This window comes from Thalassophryne amazonica, chromosome 5 (genome assembly GCF_902500255.1).
Source record: "Thalassophryne amazonica chromosome 5, fThaAma1.1, whole genome shotgun sequence".
Classification (NCBI taxonomy): Eukaryota; Metazoa; Chordata; class Actinopteri; order Batrachoidiformes; family Batrachoididae; genus Thalassophryne; species Thalassophryne amazonica.
In genome coordinates this window covers 94,026,703-94,043,790 of record NC_047107.1, presented here as the reverse complement: position 1 = coordinate 94,043,790, position 17,088 = coordinate 94,026,703, and the positions used below count along the sequence as shown (strand labels likewise).

Here is a 17,088-nt window from a genome sequence, read left to right as displayed (position 1 = left end):
CCCTCTACCTCCTCCCACTGAGTCAAATCTTTAAAAATCATGGCTTACAATATCATTTTTACGCAGATGACTGCCAGATTTACCTGCCACTCAAAAAACTTGCTTCTGCCCCTTTGGCGTCTCTTTTGAATTGTTTGAGTGACATCAAGGCTTGGTTGGCCAACAACTTTTTAAGTCTAAATGAGGATAAAACAGAGGTCATTTTATTTGGAAAGATTGACCCCCTCTTGGACCTGGGCCCTCTTAAACAGTACATGAAACAGTCTGTCACCAACCTCGGCGTCATTATTGACAAAGATTTTAAATTTGACAAGCAGGTAAACGCCGTTGTCAAATCTGGATTTTATCATTTGCGTATTTTATCCAAAGTTAAACCTTTTTTATCTTTCAATGCCTTTGAACAAGTCCTGCATGCTTTTGTGTCCTCTTGTTTAGACTACTGTAATGCACTTTTTATCGGCATCAGCCAAAATGCACTCTCGCTTACAGTTGGTCCAGAATTCTGCTGCGCATCTTTTAACTGGGAGCAGAAGGCGAGAGCACATTACTCCAGTTCTGGCATCTCTGCACTGGCTTCCAGTTCGTTTTAGAGTTGATTTTAAGATTTTATTGTTTGTTTTTAAAGCTTTGAATGGACTGGCCCCAACGTACATTTCGGACCTCATCCGAATTTATCAGCCTCATGTTTTGCGGTCTGAGGGCCAGTTCCAACTTGTGGTGCCTGTGACGAGACTTAAAACCAGGGGAGACAGGGCTTTTTCTGTGGTGGGCCCTCAGCTGTGGAATGATTTGCCCCTTAATATCCGAACAGCTCCCACTGTAGAGTGTTTTAAGTCTCGTTTAAAGACCCATTTTTATGCTTTGGCTTTTAGCACCGCGTGAGTGTGTGGTCCTCTGTGTGTGTTTTTTTTTTTTTTTTTTTTTTTTTGTGTACAGCACTTTGGAAACTGTGTTTGCGAAATGTACTATATAAATAAAGGGCATGGTACGGTATGGTATAGGTCAAATGTTTCCTGTAGTTTTTCACCAGCTTTTCACACACTGCAGCAGGGATTTTGGTCCACTCCTCCATGCAGATCTTCTTCAAATCTTTCAGGTTTGGAGTTTCAGCTCCCTCCAAAGATTTTCTATTGAGTTCAGGTCTGGAGACTGGCCAGGCCATTCCAGGACCTTGAAATGCTTCTTATGGAGCCCCTCCTTAGTTGCCCTGGCTGTGTGTTTGGGGTCATTGTCATGCTGGAAGACCCAGCCATGACCCATCTTCAATGCTTTTACTGACTACTGTTGTTTGCCAAAATCTGGCAATACATGACCCCATCCATCCTCCCTTCAATATGGTGCAGTCGTCCTGTCCCCTTTGCAGAAGAGAACCCCCAGAGTATGATGTTTCCACCCCCATGCTTCACGGTTGGGATGGTTTTCTTGGGGTTGTTCTCATCCTCTAAACATGGCAAGTGGAGCTGATTCCAAAAAGCTCTGTTCTGGTCTCATCTGACCACATGACCTTCTCCCATGCCTCCTCTGGATCATCCAGATGGTCACTGATGAACTTCAAAGAGGCCTGGACATGTGCTGGCTTGAGCAGGGGGACCTTGCTGCCCTGCAGGATTTTAAACCATGACAGCATCATGTGATACTAATGTAATTTTTGTGACTGTGGTCCCAGCTCTCTTCAGGTCATTGACCAGGTCCTCCTGTATAGTTCTGAGCTTTCTCAGACTCATCCTTACCCCACAAAGTGAGAACTTGCATGGAATCCCAGACCGAGGGAGATTGACAGTCATCTTGTGTTTCTTCCACTTTCTAATAAATAATCATAACAGTTGTTGTCTTCTACCAAGCTGCTTGCCTGTTGTCCTGTGGTCCATCCCAGCCTTGTGCAGGTCTACAGTTTTGTCCCTGGTGTCCTTAGACAGCTCTTTGGTCTTGGCAATGGTGGATAGGTTGGAGTGTGATTGATTGAGTGTGTGAACAGGTGTCTTTTATACAGGTAACAAGTTCACACAGGTGCAGTTAATACAGGTAAAGAGTGCAGAATAAGAGAGCTTCTTAAAGAAAAATTAACAGGTCTCTGTGAGCCAGAATTCTTGCTGGTTGGTAGGTGTTCAAATACTTATTTGCAGCAGTAACATACAGTAGTTTTCAGAATAATAGTAGTGCTATGTGACTAAAAAGATTAATCCAGGTTTTGAGTATATTTCTTATTGTTACATGGGAAGCAAGGTACCACTAGATTCCATGGATTCTCACAAATCCAACAAGACCAAGCATTCATGATATGCACACTCTTAAGGCTATGAAATTGGGCTATTAGTAAAAAAAAATAAGTAGAAAAGGGGGTGTTCACAATAATAGTAGTATGGCATTCAGTCAGTGAGTTGGTCAATTTTGTGGAACAAACAGATGTGAATCAGGTGTCCCCTATTTAAGGATGAAGCCAGCACCTGTTGAACATGCTTTTCTCTTTGAAAGCCTGAGGAAAATGGGACGTTCAAGGTATTGTTCAGAAGAACAGCGTAGTTTGATTAAAAACTTGACTGGAGAGGGTAAAACCTATACGCAGATGCAAACAAATTATAGGCTGTTCATCTACAATGATCTCCAATGCTTTAAAATGGACCAAAAAAACCAGAGATGCGTGAAAGAAAATAGAAAACAACCATCAAAATGGATAGAAGAATAACCAGAATGGCAAAGGCTCACCCATTGATCAGCTCCAGGATGATAAAAGACAGTCTGGAGTTACCTGTAAGTGCTGTGACAGTTAGAAGATGTCTGTGTGAAGCTAATTTATTTGCAAGAATCCCCTGCAAAGTCCCTCTGTTAAATAAAAGACGTGCAGAAGAGGTTACAATTTGCCAAAGAACACATCAACTGGCCTAAAGAGAAATGGAGGAATATTTTGTGGACTGATGAGAGTAAAATTGTTCTTTTAGGGTCCAAGGGCCGCAGACAGTTTGTGAGATGACCCCCAAACTCTGAATTCAAGCCACAGTTCACAGTGAAGACAGTGAAGTATGGTGGTGCAAGCATCATGATATGGGCATGTTTCTCCTACTATGGTGTTGGGCCTATATTTCGCATACCAGGTATCATGGATCAGTTTGGATATGTTAAAATACTTGAAGAGGTCATGTTGCCTTATGCTGAAGAGGACATGCCTTATGCCCTTGAAATTGGTGTTTCAACAAGACAATGACCCCAAGCACACTAGTAAACAAGCAAAATCTTGGTTCCAAACCAACAAAATTAATGCCTCGCAGATGTGAAGAAATCATGAAAAACTGTGGTTATACAACTAAATACTAGTTTAGTGATTCACAGGATTGCTAAAAAAAAGCAGTTTGAACATAATAGTTTTGAGTTTGTAGCGTCAACAGCAGATGCTACTATTATTGTGAACACCCCCTTTTCTACTTTTTTTTTTTTTTACTAATAGCCCAATTTCATAGCTTTAAGAGTGTGCATATCATGAATGATTGGTCTTGTTGGATTTGTGAGAATCTACTGAATCTACTGGTACCTTGTTTCCCATGTAACAATATACTCAAAACCTGGATTAATCCTTTTAGTCACATAGCACTACTATTATTCTGAACACTACTGTACAAATAAATTATTAAAAAAAAAAAATCACACATTGTGATTTCCAGAGGAAATCCCAAGAGAGGAGCCATCTGAAATGGATAACCTCTCTGTGGAGGAACAGGTGATTTCATTTTTGAAGGACAAAGGAATTGTAATAAATTCCAATGATGTTGAAAGTAGTCACCTTTTACCGCAGAGAGGAAAAAAACAATCTAGAGTTATATTATTGAGGCTTACAAGCAGGAAACAGAAGAGATTGCAATTCTAAAACAAGCAAAGAATTTAAGAGGAACAAATGTATACATTAATGAATACCTGACCAGAAAGAACTCAGACTTAGCAAGACAGGCACGACTTTTAAGAAAACAAAATAAGATACAGGCCACATGGACATTTAATTGTAAAGTTTACATTAAATTAAATGGAACACCTGAAGAAGCGAAAACCTTATGGATTAAAGATGAATATGACCTTAGTGAGTTTAATTGATGTAAGTTGTGAAATAATACTTAATAAAGAAATGTATTGGATGATTGTGACGATGGAGGAAAATCTGCATAAAGTAAAATAATCATGGTCAATCAGTTTATTTCTGCCAAGGAGCTCTGCCTGGAAACATTTAATCATAGTCATTCTACCTCTCGCCATTTTGGATTGGAATCTGACCCAGATTCTTTTTTTAGTGACAATATTGAGAGACATTGTAATTATTTTACGGAAGAACAATTCAATGATTACATAATCAATGATGGAGATTTTTCAATAATACATTTTAATAGTAGAAGTCTCTCCCGGAATTTTTCAAGTATAAATGATTGTTTGATAACATCTAAAAAAAGTTTTTCAGTGATTGCTATATCAGAAACATGGTTATCTGAGGTCAGTCAAGATTGAATACAACTGGATGGTTATCAATTGTTTCTGGTTAATAGACAGATGAGAAGAGGCGGGGGTGTGGCATTATATGTAAGGTCTGATTATAATTGTAAACTAATTAATAATATGTCTTTTACAGTTGATAATATCATGGAATGTGTTACGGTCAAAATTACATCTATAAATTCAAATAATACGGTTGTTAGTTGCATATACAGAGCTCCTGGAGCAAATATTGATAGCTTTGAACAAATAATTATGGGAATGTACAACAAAATTAATAAGAATGCACATTTATTTATTTGTGGTGATTTTAATATTGATTTTCTAAATCCTCACAATCATCCACAAACTACTTCATTTATAAATTCCATATATTGTATGGGGTTATTCCCGACTATTATTCATCCAAGCAGAATAACTTCGAACTCAACAACCCTTATTGATAATATTCTAACAAATGTTATATCCGGTAAGCTCAGTGCGGGACTACTGGTAAGTGATATTACTGATCACCTGCCAGTATTCACTGTTTTTGCATTACATGGTCGAGTGTTTCGAAAGGATTTTAATAGGTTGAGTAGAAAAGTAACACCAATAGCCATTGACAATTTAAGGGAGGATTTACTACGTCAGAATTGGAATGAAGTTTATGTTGATGATGTTGATGTATCCTATGATGGTTTCATTTCCTCTATTTCTAAGTTATATGATAAACATTGTCCTCTTGTTGACAAAATATACACTAATCGATACGGCAATAAACCATGGATAACTAAGGGACTTCAGAGAGCATGTAAAAAGAAGAATTTATTGTATAAACAATTTATAAAATTAAGAACAAAGGAAGCTGAAAGAAAATATAAAATTTATAAGAATAAACTAATTTATATTATGAGATTTAGTAAGAAAAAATACTATAGCGAGCTACTCGTTAAAAACAAGAATAATATAAAAAATACATGGAACATTTTAAATGAAATAATAAAAAAGAGTAAAAATGTTAGAGATTATCCTTCTTTTTTTCTCTTGAATAATACAGTGATTGAAGACAATGAGTCTATTGCTGACCATTTTAACGAATTTTTTGTCAATGTGGGGAAAAAACTAGCTAGTAATATCGACTCAACGAGCACTAATTTTTTTGAAAATAAGATAACATTTAATAAATCTATGTCAATGTTTGTTGGTGCAACCAATGAAGAAGAGATAATTGATCTGGTGCATAATTCCAAAAGTAAGAAAACAAAGGATTTTAATAATTTTGATATGGCTTTTTTGAAAAAAATTATTGATTGTATAGCGAAACCTTTCAGCTATATTTGTAATATATCATTAAGTTCTGGTAAATTTCCTTCTCAGATGAAGATAGCAAAAGTAATACCTACGTTTAAAACCGGGGACAAACACACTTTTTCCAATTACAGACCTATTTCACTTGTACCACAATTTTCGAAAATACTAGAAAAAATTTTTGTAAAAAGATTGAATAATTACTTGCAAAAGCATGAGATACTTTATGAAGAACAGTATGGATTTAGAAAATCTAGATCTACATCACATGCATTGATGGATTTTATCGAAAATATAGCGACTGCAGTAGATAATAAGCAATATACAGTAGGTATTTTTTTTTATTTACAGAAAGCGTTTGATACTGTTAACCATGAAATATTATTAACCAAATTACAGAAATACGGAATTAGAGGATTAGCATATGATTGGATAAATAGTTATTTACATGGTCGGTTTCAGTATGTTCATTATAATAACACTGATTCTGGACTTCGGGAAATTACGTGTGGGGTGCCCCAGGGTTCGGTGTTAGGACCCCTGTTATTTATACTATATATAAATTATATAAGTTGGGTGTCAAGAGTACTGACGTGTGTCCTTTTTGCAGATGACACAACTGTGTTTTGTAGTGGTGATAATCTTGAACAGCTTTTGGATACTGTGGAAAATGAATTGGATAAATTCAAGGCTTGGTTTAACGCTAATAAATTGTCACTTCACCTTGGAAAAACTAAATGTATTATATTTGGAAATAAATTTGTACCTAAATGTAAAAATGTAACCATTAACAATATGGAAATAGAGACAGTGACTGAGAATAAATTCCTTGGTGTTATAATTGATAATAAACTCAGCTGGAAACCGCATATAAATTATATAAAATTGAAAATGTCAAAATCTATCGCCATCATGTACAGGGTCAAGGACACACTGTTACAGGAAGGATTACTCACTTTATATCATTCTTTAGTAGTATCATATATGACATATTGTGTGGAGTCTTGGGGTAACACTTATAAATCAAATACCAATCAAGTATTTCTTTTACAAAAACATGCCATTAGAATTATTTGTAACAAACATTATCTTGAGTCAACGCATTCTTTGTTTATGATTTTAAATTTATTGAAATTTAGAGATTTAGTGGATTATATCACAATACAAACTTTGTACAAAGCAAATAATCGAGCCTTACCACTTTATGTCCAGAACCTGTTCAAGATAAGGGATTCTGGATATAGTTTACGAGGATGTGCTGTATTTAAGAGGCCTCCCGTACGCACTAATATAAAGGGTTTTTGTGTTTCAGTTAAGGGGGTGAAGATTTGGAATAAATGTCCTGTTGAAATTAGATTATGTAGTTCTTTAGTTTGTTTTAAGAAACGTTATAAAAATCTATTAATTTCTGGATATATTGGAAAAGGAAATTGAATTTAATGTATAAATATGATGTATAAATTTGTTAATGTATGGTATGTATCTGTGGGGAATGTATGTATATATAGGAGTGTGAGCAAAAATGGATATGTATTTATGAGTCCTATTTTTTTTTTTTTTGAGTATAACTGTAAAATGTGTTGGACTGGATTTTTGGTATAGGGGTGGGTAACTTATAAGCTTTGCTTCTTCCCACCCCTTTTCAGACACAGTGCAAATTTTGGTTTTGGTTTTTGTTTTGATTTGTTTTGATATGTTGTGTCTGTACTGTGTTGATGCTGAAATAAATTTCATTCATTCATTCATTCAGATTTTTTTTTTTTTTTTAGATTATGTCTCTCACAGTGGACATGCACCTAAGATGAAAATTTCAGACCCCTCCATGATTTCTAAGTGGGAGAACTTGCAAAATCGCAGGGTGTTACTTATTTTCCTCACTGTAACAGTTAAGTAAAAGGAATATTTTTATACTGGCCACTTTAACTCGATTATGTCTTCGTACTTGGATTGAAACTTGTTTTGTTGTTGTGAGTTGATGTTTTGTTATACTGAGCAGTCATCATCATCATCATCATGAAACTACTAATCAAAGCAGATTCAGCTTAATATCAGTTTGATGGTTTTTAAAGTATGATGATTACAATTCATTGTGGTGGTACTGTGTAAGTATGTCTAGCATTAGCTGTACTAATCAGCCTAGAGCTCACATGTTTGTGGGATATCTTGCCAAGACAACGGTGGCAGATTTTATTGTGACATTGCTTCAACAAAGATGGTTGTTAATACTCCCTAAGTATTCAGTCAGTGGAAGGCGCTTGATATAAACTTTAATATATTTATGGCAGTATTCTTGACAAATTGTGCTGTGTTTGCCACATAACTGCAATTGCCTCATCTGAGCCTGTTTGGATACCAGCTGCATGTCTGGAATTTAGATTTGGTCGCCAACAGTGGGTGAGAAAAAAAAAAGATCGTTAAAGCCATTATCGAGAGTGTTTGTGAAATTTGGTTTGTGTGGCAATAAAATGTAGCTGTCACCTGGGAATACTGTGAATTTACAAACCGGCTCGACCTGGCAAAAACTCAACTGTGTTATAAGGATTTTTTCCAGTTGGCTTGCCTTAAATAAGCATGAAAATAACACAACTGCTTTATCATGGCTCAAATTTCATGCAGACAGAATCATATTATAACTCAATGGTAATGAGAATTGAAAATATTGTAATTTAATTAGTAACCCAAAATGATGGTAATTGCTTCATGACCTTTCGGAATGCCGTGGATTTTTTCTTTTCTTTTTTAATAATCAGGATTCAAAGCCATTATATCCATATAAATGTGCTGGAAGCACTTTGACTAGTTGCTCTATAATGTGGTCAGTGTGCATTACTGTGGAAATAAAAAACCTAAGATGGACCAGTTAATGAGAATATTGCCTTTTCTTTTAGTCAGATAAATATTTTTGACCTCCTTGTTGTGTCTCATATTTTAGCTTGATTTTATTTGCGCTATATTTTAATTTGAGCTGGCATCCTTGACATTAAAGAAAGATAAAAGGGAAACTGGTGTTATGATAATATCTCTTTGAAGATCAAGTATGATCTGGCTGCCTTCATTTCCTTTTCCCTCTTCCTGCATTTAGCACAGTGTGTAGGAGATCCTGCAGACTCAGCTTAGCCGTGCCTTACCTTATGTAGAAGAACCTGTGCTTTTATCTTGCTCCTTGTGGCTTTGCTTTGTCTTTTTAAGCCGCATGTGGACAGTGAATATTTATGCATGTAGTTTCTGCTTATTTGTACATCGTTCCCTACAGAGGGACACGGAGTGCAAAATCCTGTGTGGATTTTCAAAAGGTACCTATGGATTAACCTCCATCAAGGTTTTTTTATGACGGGCATGTGCAGTGAGACTAACAGATGAACATTACGTAGGTGGCACTCAGGGGAAACAAAAACACTCTGCTGATCCTCTGTCTGCTGATGTTTCCAACGGCTGCACATTTATAATGACAGCAGCTCTGCATATATTCAAGTTGCTTTTAGTTCAGTTGTGTCTAATAAAGTCTGAAGTCTTTGGAATAATTTCCGTCAAAGCAATGCACTCAGTTACAAGATAACTTTCTGAAAAATTCAAATGAAGCAAAAATGTGATTTTCTCACTGGATTTTCTCTTGAGTGTAGCTCCATAGTGAGGATGAGTATTAATCAAATACAATCTGTAATAAAAACCTGCATACAAAAAAAAACTGTATTTGTGCCTGTGAGAGAATCTGAAGGGCATAAAATTAATTTGCAGTGTTTTCAGTGTCATCTATATGTGAGTTATTGTTTATTTTAGTACAGCCATTCCAAAGCATAAGAACACCGGGGTCCACTTTGAAATCTGAGAATCATCAGGGGCCGACCAAACCCTTAAATCACAAGTTTGATCAATATACGAGGGCTGTCCGTAAAGTATAGGTCCTTTTTATTTTTTTCAAAAACTATATGGATTTCATTCATATGTTTTTACGTCAGACATGCTTGAACCCTCGTGCGCATGCGTGAGTTTTTCCACGCCTGTCGGTGACGTCATTCGCCTGTGAGCACTCCTTGTGGGAGGAGTCGTCCAGCCCCTCGTCGGAATTCCTTTGTCTGAGAAGTTGCTGAGAGACTGGCGCTTTGTTTGATCAAAATTTTTTCTAAACCTGTGAGACACATCGAAGTGGACATGGTTCGAAAAATTAAGCTGGTTTTCAGTGAAAATTTTAACAGCTGATGAGAGATTTTGAGGTGATTCTGTCGCTTTAAGGACTTTTCACGGTGCGAGACGTCGCGCAGCGCTCTCAGGCAGCGTCATCAGCCTGTTTCAAGCTTAAAACTTCCACATTTCAGGCTCTATTGATCCAGGATGTCGTGAGAGAACAGAGAAGTTTCAGAAGAAGTCAGTTTCAGCATTTTATCCGGATATTCCACTGTTAAAGGAGATTTTTTTAATGAAAGACGTGCGGACGGGTCCGCGCGTCGGGACGCAGCCGACGCGGCGCGGCGGCACAGGAAAAACACCTCCGTGTTGATAACATTTGTAAAATCCAGTTGGCTTTTGATGGCTTTCAGTGAAGTGAGTATATGAGAAATTGTTTATCAGCTGGAGATGTTCCAACGTGTCCTCAAGGCTTCCAACAGAGGCGTTTTAAACTACGTCACATAAATTAATAATAAGATGTCATTTAAATCCTCTGGCTTTGTTTCATGACTGCTAATTGCATTTTTAATCCATGATATATTCATTTATCTTTAATGAACTCACATGGACCACTTATAGTACCTCTGTAATCCATCAGGGAGGTGTAGCCCACTCTTTGCCCACCGACTGAGTGCGTGCACACAAACAATAAAATATATACACACACACACCTTATTACATGTATCACGCCCTGCATCATGCCCACGATGCATCTGTATCAGCACAAGCCTGGGGTGTGATACATGAACAGACGTTATAAGATATTTATCACATATTACAACAAAAATAAAGAACAATAATATACACATGAATCATGTAGAACAAATAACGCAGGTAAATCATGTAAATTATGAAATGTTCTTATGTCTCTCTAGAAAGTCACGAGTGTCCTCTTTACTGATGTCTCACAACTTCAGTGTGAGACTCGAGTTGTAGAATTCTCCCTGCTAGGGCAGCTAAAACTCTCAGCTTGATCAGACATCTTGGTTGAATGAAATGATTTGGATCCTATATCAGAATCCTGCACTTGTCACCAGGGTAACACAAAATGGGGCTGTGTCATTGGTGGGGCCGAGAAATGGGGCTCCCGATTGGATGAAAAATGGGGCAATACAAAGCCTGGTATTTTCAATGTATTTTTGTTTTTTTTTTTGTATCACCCTGTTTTAAGATTTGTATCACCCTGATTTTATTGTGACAGTTTCCAGGGCAGTAAAATTGATAGGAAAAGTGTATAATTTATCAGCCCTATTTTTCTTCTATCTCACGAAGGCTGGTTTAAGAGTACAGGGCAGATTTATGTTGTAACATGTGATTCTATATATATATATATATATAGAGAGAGAGAGAGAGAGAGAGAGAGAGAGAGAGAGAGAGAGAGAGAGAGAGAGAGAGAGAGAGAGAGAGAGAGAGAGAGAGAGTGTTGCCTTTTATGTTGTTTTGACCTTGAGAAGGTTATCCATGCCTTTGTCACAAGTAGACTAGATTATTATTGTAACTCTGTATGTTAGCTTGAATCAGACCTCTCTAAACTGTCTTCAGTTAAGTTTAGAACGCTACTGCTCGTCTTCTTTTGGGAAAGAAAAAGTACGACCATATTATGCCGGTTTTGGCCACTCTTCACTGGCTTCCACTCTGTTATTGTGTCAATTTTAAACTTCTTTTAATTGTTTATAAAGGCCTCAATGACCTGGCCTCAGTGTATCTTTTGGAGCTTCATTTTCCTTACACTTCAACCAGGCCTTAAGGTCTTCTGCTCAGCTGTTGCTGGAGGTACCTAAAACCAGATTAAAGACGAGAGGTGATAGAGCCTTTACAGCGGCTGCCCCCAGGCTCTGGAATGGTCTCCCCTTTAATATTAGATCATCCCTGTCCCTAAAGACTCTTTAAAAACTTATTTCTTTTCTCTGGCATTTCCTAAATGAGTGATTACATCTCTATTTCCTTCTACTTTTTACACTTTATTTTAGTTTGTCTTTTATTTGTTTTATTGCCTGTTACAACTTTGTTATTTTTAATTTATTTATTTACGATTGGAGCTAACTTGGTGCCCATTTTTTAATTATGTACAGCACTTTTGTCGACTGCTGTCATTTTAAACATGCTTCAGAAATAAAGGTTGAGTTGAGTTTTACATTTTGCTTTTCCCGTTCATTTGAATGAGGAAGTGTGTCCAAACTTTTGATTGGCAGTGTATAGCTAGCGTGAGAGCGAGAGAGCTGCCCCACTGCATAAAGAACGCAACATTCCAGCATGCCTTGCATAACCTAATTCCCGTTACACATATCATTATCGGCCATCTTAAACAGCATATTATGGCTGCTCTAGGTGGATGTAGATGGAGCAGGATAAGAAAGGGAAAGAAATCCATTTCATGAGTGCTGTCTCTTTCATACATACAAAAATTCAAGTAACATAATAAATAATGTGAGTGTTAATAATGCATGTTCACCAGTGTGTGCATTTATCATCACATCACATCACAGCACTTTGCAAGGAAGCAAAGTGATGTGATGTTGTTCAAAAGAAAAATATATATAGTGAAACTGCACCCCCTTAACCCAACCAATAAAGGAAATAAGAGAAAACATAGAAAAACACAAAATCTCAGATTAGCATTGCAGGGCTTCACTTCAGGGAGCTTTGGTGGCCTTTGTCTACGGTGTACTCTGCTCTCAGGTTAGCACTAATCTGTTAACTCACCAGAAATTCCTTAATTGCGCATTTCTTAACATTGCACTGCTGTGTGCCTAGTTCACTCCAGTTTAAAAGGGATGGACAGGTGCCATTCTGATTTTGGAACAGTACTGTGTGTTTGTACTGCAGCACACCCATGCATAATGAACACAGTAATTCCAACCCCTTGGCACAAAGGACCCAACTCTGCACTGGTATTTCCTGTTGCTGAAACTGCAAAATGCACTCAAAAACATCCAAAAATGGATTTGTGCAGCTCTTTTTTAATATGTAATCAATATATTACTATTAATTCATTCTCTGAAGTTGTGGCAACCATTTATGGAATAGTGGCTTTATAAGAACTGAACATCTTTTAAAGAGCCTTCTCTAAATATTGTCTCTTACATAGATTAATCCAGTATTAAATTAATTGAGTATTTTGGTTATGAACTACTTTGATAATTAATTGGTTTGAGTTTGTTTTGAAATGTCCTCGTTTTCTGATTTTAGCTTCTTAAATGTTCTTGCTTTCTGGTTTATTTTATTCGTATCTTTATTCCTTCCACACAGTGAACTACAGTATGTCTGGCTTGTGGACAAAGCAAGGTGTTTGAAGGCATCGTCTTGGACTCTGGAAAACACTGACTGACATTTTTCACCATTTTCTGACATTAAATGGAACATACAATGAATGAATGAATGATGAAAAGAACTGATTGATCAATCAATTATGAAAAACAGCCATATGCTGCAGCCATACTATTATGTTGCTTTGTTCAAGGGCATGTCACATATTTAATGTCCCGGTTAGCAACACAACACATAATTGTATTGTATTCATAACTGTAAGTCTATCCATGTGCATATTTAATAATTAGTGGACACTGATGTGTTTTATTACTAATTATCTCTCTTGCTCAGCACATTCACTCCGGAAACCATCTTACTGGGCGTTTTTCGGCATGCAACATACATTTTAGGAAAAGCAGAAACATCCCAATGGCCAACAGAGAGTGAAACGAATACTGGTACATCTGATAACAAAGCTTCTGAGCTTTCATTCGAAAGTGATGGCTTGGATTTACATAAAATGTACAGAGAGAAGACGACACACTTCACTCCAAAACTCAGGTTTTCAGAGTCTGTTGGATTTTGGATCCTAACGTGTGCTGACGCAGCTGTCTGAGTTGCAGGAAACTATTTTACTGCCGCCGTGAACGTGCATGTGGAATGTTTCCATGACGCTGTTTTTACAGGCTACCTGAACATGCAGATATATTGTCAGAAAAGTCAGAATACATTAGTTTCAGGAGACAATGGACTTGGTCTAATGTGCCAGAATTGTGAGAGAACTTTGTGAGGAGCTGACAGCAGAGCTGCTGTGGGACATTGTTCTCCAGTTGTCAATTGTGCGTGAGGACTTCTTTGATGGAATGGATGTGGACATTATTCTCCAGCTGGCAATCATGTGTGAGGACTTCTTTGATAGTGTGACTTTACATATTTAATCTTGTAAATCATTCTACAACTGGGTGAGTGCCCGGTTCAGTTTTGTTTTTTCTTTTGTATTTTGTTCCCCAATGTGGAGCTGGTGGGCTTTATTTTATTTAGAGTCTGTTGGATTTTGGATCTTGATGTGCGCTCTATTCTCTGTAATGGAGCAACACTCTGCTTTAACCCTATTATAGCTCCCGACATGAACGTGCATGCACACGCAGAACTTGTCAGCCGTTTATTTCATGCTGTTTGATCACACAGATCTATTGCTTAGATTTTTCACAGTTAGATCCATTACAACACTTACTGTGAGCACGATTATCATGAACACAGCTTGTTAAAAACAGTCTCTGCTAAAGGCTCAGCTTTGTGCACAATTATAAGTCTTCGCACAGTGGAGAGTGGTTGCTGCTTTTACCATGACTGCATCAAAATGAACAGTTATCACTTTAAAGGGAGTCATCATAACATGACATCACACTTATGTAAACTTTGCAATTAATCTGTGGCTCCATTCTTAACTTTAGCAGCTACAGTCCATTCATGGGCTCATTGGGATGTTTTCCTCAAAGCTAGGTAAACGTTGTCAGAAACACTTGGAAAATAAGTACTTGCGAATACTTTGTTTTCGGCAGTCTCCATAGCTCTTTGTTGTGAATATCCTATACTTTGAGAACGGTAACAGAAATGCACAAGTAATCCCGGTGTATCATTGGATGGTCACTAAAAGCCTAAATCTAAGCTGTTATGATTTCTGTGCAACATGTCCTTTAGCTACGATTGCAATAACACATGCAGGAAAAAAAATTGCTGATGTGGTTTTAGTGTTACTGCTGATCCTCAAGAAGATCTATTGAACTCACAAGTGTGAAGGATAAGACGCAATCCACCAGTGTTTCCAAGCCACCCGTATCAGCACTCAGCACCTCAGCCTCCATCGTGTAAGGGCTGGCGAGCACTTCACACTGTGACTTTTACACTCAGTTAATTACTGTGATCTTGACCTGCCGGTAAAATGAGGGCTGCTGCCTCTGCTGTCTGTACTTCTATTATCTGTGCAGAAATGCATTAGCGTATAGTCCCTTTAATAGCTTTAATTAGTCGTAAGCGGAGCTGATTCTCCTCTTAAATGGATGAGGAGTCGATACTGTAATACAGTCCTGGTATAGACTCGATCTGATGCACAACAGGACAAAGAGAGACTCCAGAGAAACCCCTGCAGCTAAAAAGAAAGCATCACTTCCAGTGCAGATTTATATCAGCTAGTTTATGCTGCATACTGTAATTGCAGTGCTGCTGGACTGACAAACAACCCTTCTGCAGAAACTCTTTCAATGTCAGCTACATAATGTAGAAAAAGTTCATGCAAACATATGAGATGTGGAGAAAGAGAAAGAATGTTGCACAATAAAACAATAATAGCAACAAAAGAGATACAAATCTTATTCACTCTGTCAAGGCCGAACCAAATCTGCAGTAATACTGTCAATGCAAAAATGTTATTTCATTTTACAGTGTTGAGTTGGGATGGGATTCAGTGCATGAGCCTCTGTCAGTAGACTGTGTCTGCTTTCCTCTCGCCGTCTGCATGAAAGTTTCCATGCAGTCGCTCCATTTTCTGTGTAATGTTTCAGCGGTTGGCGGTGAGGTGCACCCCTCCATCATGAGCACCCCCCTCCCCGATGGATGATGCTAATGGCCGTTTATGGTTTTTAATGCACAGTGCTTTAGTGTTTTATGCAGCAGGTCCGTTTCAGTGTTGTGCGCGAGTGGAAACATCTGGTGAGCAATACTGTGATGCCCTCCCTTTATTTCTGAATGCATTTAATAAATCTTTTAAATTAGTGTAGAAGCACCAAATGCAGGTGAGGTGCCTTCAAAATGATCTTAGAAAACTACCTGCAGAGAATGGCTAAAAAGATGCAGACAATCAGAGAGAAACAAAGAAACAAAGTCATCATCCTGTTCACATTAAAATTGCTCAACTGATGGAGTCTAGCGGGCGACAGAAAAAAGAATATTGATGCTGCTTCTAGAGAAAAAGAAAAAAAAATGTTTTAGTCCACTAAAATGTAAATGGGGGCCAGCCTTGGCTGGGGAAGTAACCTGCTTGACACTGGAGCCCCATCTTAAGTGTAGAATTTAATCTGTTTCACTCTATGGAATCCTTGGATAAGACCAGCACCAGAGAGACTCAAGGCTGATGCAGGACTTATTTCTTCTTCTTCTGCTGCTGAAGTGACAGGTTTTCTGGCACATTCATGGATCTGCACACAGTACACACTTTGCTAGGTGTGTTCATCAATGATAGAATCAACTGGAAAGCTCATATTCAACAAATTCAAAAGAAAGTATCAAAAAGTATTGCAATATTAAATAGGGCAAAGCATATTCTTGATGGTAAATCACTGCATACTCTGTATTGCACATTGATTGCACCTTATTTGACTTACTGTGCTGAAGTATGGGGCAATAACTATAAAACTACAGTGAAACCATTATTCATCCTTCAAAAAAGAGCATTAAGAATAATTCATAATGCAGGCTATCGGGGTCATACCAATCCATTGTTTATCAAATCAAAGATTTTAAAACTCTATAACATGATTTTGTTGAAGACTGTTCAACTGATGTACGAGGGTAGGCTGAAAAGTTCTAAGGCTCACTATAATGCAGTTAATGCATTACTCCTTCATGGGGAGCCTTAGAACTTTTAAGCCTACCCTCGTATAAAGTGAAAAATAATCAAGTACCATTTAGAATTCAAGGATATTTTATGCAATGAGAAGGAATATACAACCCCTGGCAAAAATTATGGAATCACCAGCCTCGGATGATGTTCATTCAGTTGTTTAATTTTGTAGAAAAAAAGCAGATCACAGACATGACACAAAACTAAAGTCATTTCAAATGGCAACTTTCTGGCTTTAAGAAACACTTTAAAAAAATCAGGAAAAAAAAATTGTGGCAGTCAGTAACAGTTACTTTTTT

General features: G+C 37.4%; 1 protein-coding gene and 1 long non-coding RNA gene across 2 annotated transcripts in view; one reads left to right on the top strand and one right to left on the bottom strand.

Annotated features, from left to right (window-relative positions):
• Positions 1-17,088, bottom strand: part of rtn4r (reticulon 4 receptor) — a 171,558-nt gene that overhangs the window by 104,854 nt on the left and 49,616 nt on the right. The gene's annotated exons all lie outside the window — the stretch shown is intronic.
• On the top strand, positions 358-11,793 carry LOC117510971. The gene is made up of 3 exons (XR_004560860.1): positions 358-368; positions 11,337-11,341; positions 11,662-11,793. It is a non-coding gene; the product is annotated as an uncharacterized LOC117510971 (long non-coding RNA).